The sequence below is a fragment of the Octopus bimaculoides genome, chromosome 4 (assembly GCF_046866305.1).
Source record: "Octopus bimaculoides isolate indiv1 chromosome 4, ASM4686630v1, whole genome shotgun sequence".
NCBI classification, from domain to species: domain Eukaryota; kingdom Metazoa; phylum Mollusca; class Cephalopoda; order Octopoda; family Octopodidae; genus Octopus; species Octopus bimaculoides.
Window position 1 is genome coordinate 122,445,488 of NC_142931.1, and position 5,134 is coordinate 122,450,621.

Below are 5,134 nucleotides of genomic sequence, written 5' to 3' on the forward strand. Positions count from 1 at the left end.
TCTATAGTGTGTGTGAATAATGGTAGGTGTGTCAGGAAAGGAATCTTCTGATTACAAGCGGCTCTTTCGTTTCCATAGAAAAGAAATAGGAAAGGTGGAAAGAAGGAAAAGTAGATTATAATAATGTATTGATTTTTAATGGGGGACATGCAACGCTAATGTAAAAGTCGCCAAAAGTAAAGAAATGAAGTGGTATGAGAAATGGAATAAACTTAGAAATGAAAAGGGAGGCATGAGATAAGAGACAGAGAGAGAGAGAGGGGAGAAGGAAAGAGAGAGGGAGTGAGGAGGAGAAGAAGAAGGGGAGAGAGAGAGGATGTGTCACTAAGAGAAAAATACCAGCTGAGACAGAGAGAAAAAGACAGGTAAATAAAAGGTAAATAAATAAAATATATAGAATGATAAATGATACAGAAATAACCAATGAAGCAGAACGAGATAGATACCATGGTAATAAAGAGTTGTTTACTGAAATGGAGTGGAGTAAGTGGGAAGGAAATTTAGGATAAGCTTGGGATAGGAAAGATATCTATTACTGTGTTCAGTACGTAGTGTATGCTTCGTGATGTAAGCATAACATGGATATGGGCGTTTCATTGTTTACTTAATGTAGCAGGGAATGTACCACAATAAAAGGAGCAAAATACTCAAGTAGAAGTCAGGGACACGGAGTAGGAGGTGCTGAGAGTAAAAGTTAAGGTAAGTTGGTAGATTGTTCTGTTTTTTTGTGGGGGGAGGGGTGTTCATTAGCTTCGATTAATGTGTGAAAATAAAACAAAATGAATTTTCAGTTGTATAAGAAAATGAAGGTGAAGAAGAAAAGAGACGTAACGAAAAATATATTTAAAAAAACATACCTGAAAGTATATATATAAAAAGAATAACATGATAACTGAATTAATATATTTATAATTAATTACAAGCACTGGAAGAGAAAGATGAAAAATATAACCAATTAGATTTAAAAAGAGAATTAAGAAAACATATAACTAAAAAAGTTCTTGAGTAACAAACAGAGAAAGATATATAAGTAGAGATAGGGTGTAGAAGAGACGAAAGGTAGACTACAATAGTTGTAACAACTCTCTCCGTATAGTGACAGTAATTGTTAAATAGATGAAATAATTCGCCTTCAATTTCCCTCCCTCTCCTTCAAGTGTGTTGCAGAAGAAAAATATTACAACAGTGTTCAACATACACGTTGCATTCTGCCACACCTCTCTCTCTCTCTCTCTCTCTCTCTCTTTCTCTCTCTCTGTACTAGCGAAAGATTTCTGTCAGTTGCCAACAGATTACTCCCACAACAAGTGGTCCTGTGTATGCTGCGTCGAGACACACTATAACACCTTAATATAGCACGGTGCGCTCACTTATTAGTCTATTAAGATACTATCCAAAACCACATATAGATACGATTCAAGCCGCACGTAGAAATTATCATGAATCGCCGAACACAAAAAATTGTCAACATATGCGATGCGTAGGTGTTGTTTACTGAAACGGCCATCGTTAGTCTAACTGTAAATTCCGTTCCATGTGTTAGACGGCCAAGCTTTACTACATCATCACCGGCACTAAGGTATGTAGATTAAAGCATTTAGTTATTTATTTTCGTTACTAAATTTTTTCACGCATTTTATTTTCGTTACTAAATTTTTTCACGCATTTTATTTCAGTGTTCAGTTTTTTTTCACAAACTTTTTCCTTTTACATCTATAATCATTATCTTTGTTAATATTATTATTTTTCTCTGTTCCTCTACATTTTTTCTGACTTTAGATAATATCAAGTTAAACTTTATCTCATACACCTCTGGTGACCCTGTAAAAATGTGTGGTTTTGTCCAAATATAGAAAAAATATGCTAGGGACGATGAGTGACAAAATTAGTAAAGTACTGAATTTTGAAAAATAGGCCCTACAGAATTTACGTTCAGAGTTCAAATGCCGCTGATATCGACTTTGCTTTTTATTCTTCTGGGGGTGATAAAATAAAGTACCAGCTAGTAATGTACAAAACGATATGAGGTTGGTCGATGTCAAAATTAGTAAAATATTGTATAATGAAGATGCCCTGCAGAATTTATATCTGCTTACGTTCTAAGTACAGATGCTGCTGATGTCGACTTCACATTTTATCCTTATGAGGACAATAAATTAAAGGAAATAAAGACCCAGTCAACTACTCGAGTCCATTTCATCAATTTATTACTTCCACCCAGTAAAATGTGTTGTCCTGTGCCAGTGTAAGAAAATATAAAGGATGATGATTGACAAAATCAGTTAAGTAAAGCCCTTCATGTCACAGTGAGTAAACTTTATCTTCTGTCCTTTAGAGAACTATAAAATAAGTCTCCGTTAAGTATTTTGATAGGTTTAGAGAGAAGGGGTGTATTTCTCTTCCAAAATTCATGGTCTAAAGCATCTATGTACAAAACCCATATTGTTGTTGTTTAGCTTCAAGTCAATCTGAACCATCCGACCTATCAACAAAGGTTTGCAAACTAAGCCATGGTCATTTCATCTCTCTGTATTGAACTACTTTAACCAGTGTGTCTTTCCTTTCTCTTCCACGCCTGGCGGTGAAACTAGGGGATGGGATAATGCTATGAGGGCAGTAGATTGGTGTAGTTGTTGGCGCGTCGAACAAACTACCTTGCTATATATGTTCCAACTTTTTACGTTCCAAGTTCAAATCCTACCGATTTGTTTGCTTTAACACACCATTTTTTAAAAACCCCTTTATTAGTTCTTAAAACAAAATACTGGTCAAGTCCTTACATCTACATAATCGATTCTCCTCTCCCACAAAATTTTTGGCCTTGTAGCTATGTAGAAAAATCGATATTAGCAGGCATAGAACTGCTATTTCTAGCAGACCGATAGACTATATGGAGCGCCCACCCTAAGTATTTCGATGACAAAATCGGTAGGAAACGGGATTTTTTAAATATCCTTGTTTTATTTTCCGTATTATTTCATGCTCTTCAGTTTACATCTCGCCCTACAGTTTCATACTAGTTGGGTCAGTACAAACAAAATACCAGTTAAACACGTAGGTCGATTCAAACAAACATTTCCAGAAGATGCAGCAGTGTGCGTATGATGAATATTATCACTAATTGTTTTAATGGTAATAATCGGCATAGACGTTATAGACATAGAATAGAATAATTTGCTTTATTTATCTGTTTAGTTCATTTAAGATATGATTTCAAATTCCACGGGAATCAACAGGTTTTTTCAGATCTCCGGCATGTATAAAAATATGTATTATTTATAATGTGTCTCACGTGTATATTTCCTCTACGATTTTAGTTGTGCATGTGTGTGTGTGTGTAGATGTAGATATATATATTTATATATATATATATATATATGTGTGTGTGTGTGTGTGTGTATACGTATATGTGTGTGTGTGTATGTACATATATATGTATGTACATATATATATATTTATGTATGTATGAATGTATGTATGTATGTACATATATATATTTATTTATAGAGCGAAGGCGTGTAGCCCAATAGTTAGGGTGTTGCACACATGATTGTAAGCGGTTTCGATTCCCGGTCTGAGACTCGTAATACTGCAAATAGTTGAACACATATGTATGTATATACATATGTCTATATTTGTATGTAGCGTACCTAGTCGTTTAGATCACCTGTGAACTAAACCCCTATACTTTGTATGTATGTATGTATGTATATATATATATATATATATATATATATACATGTGTGTGTGTGTGTGCGTGCGCGCGGACGTATGTATATATATATATATATATATATATATATATATATATAACTACTAGATTATGCACCTTCACTATGTATACAGAGAGCGATAGGTAAATTGTCGCCAGTATATATTTTTTCGCGCATGCGCATTCTTTGTTTTAGATTTTGTCAGCTACACAGTATAGTAGGGTCAGCTGGACACCACCTGCCAGAAATTTGGAAACGACATGTTGTATTGCTTGGCATTCGCGCCAGACGTTCCAATACGAACATTTCAGAGTTCTGGGGTCTCAACCTGAGGACATGTACCGAGAGTCATGAAAATCATGGTGTTTGGAATGATGACTAGTGATGGCGACGTTATGCTGCCATTTATCTTCCCACGCGGGGCCTTACAATCAACACGGAGTGCTGCCCTGGGTCAAGGAGATGACTGCTGGAAGACACTATGTCTAGCAACAAGACTCTGCACAATGTCACACAAACACGACCCAGTCATGGCTGTTAAACACTTTCTGCGACCACATCACCCCTAACATCTGGCCAGCTAACTATCCACACTGCAACACCCTTGCTTATTATGTGTGGGGCTCAGTTGAGCGAGAGACCAACAAAACTCCTTGTAACTGAAGGCAAGGATTATGGCAGCATTTACCAACTTAAACAAGGAGACCGTCCAGAAGTGTTGCAGGAGATTCTGAAGTTATCTGGAGGCCGTGGTTGGTGCCAATGTCGATTTTATTGAATGAATTTATTCTTTAGTATTTCGAGATATTTTCATGTAATTTTGCTAATTATATACCTGTTGAAATGAGATGTCTGTATTATTTTCAATTTTACGTATCTTAGAGGAGAGTTTATTCATCGCACTCTGAATAAGTATGTATATATGTATGAAACACATGAGCTGGGTTGTTCACAATTACCAAATTGTTCTGGAGAAGTTGGAATTTCAGTTTAGACGATAGGAAGACCACGACCTTTGTTTTTGTTTTGTTTTGTTTTTTTCTTTTAATGATTTAAAGAATCCAAAATTCTGTCAAATAGTTAAATAAATCATTTATTCCAGTGTAAGGAAATGATTGATGACAGTGTTTTTAAGAAAATGGAGTCTCATCTTATACAACAAGCAGGGAGGGTACTACAAGCAAGGAAAAACTCGTGGAATCAAATCGCTGAAATGAGCTGTTTAAAACGCTGGTTAATACTACCCTAGTGGAAATATCTTGGTAGTTATGACCAAGATCATCAAAAGTTATTTCATTTACTGAGGCAAAAAAAGCGTTGACCAAACAAAAATAGTTAAGCATGGATCTGTCTGTTATTGATGATTTAATCAAATTCACGTGGAAGTCATGTTATTAACTAAAAGGAGTGCCAAAAGCTGC

General features: G+C 35.5%; 1 protein-coding gene across 1 annotated transcript in view; it reads left to right on the forward strand.

Annotated features, from left to right (window-relative positions):
- Nucleotides 1-754: 754 nt before the first annotated feature.
- Nucleotides 755-5,134, forward strand: part of LOC106868128 (membrane-associated transporter protein) — a 76,650-nt gene continuing 72,270 nt past the window's right edge. Inside the window, 1 exon segment of the mRNA XM_014913258.3 lies at nt 755-1,579. The gene's annotated coding sequence lies outside the window, so the exon portion shown is untranslated.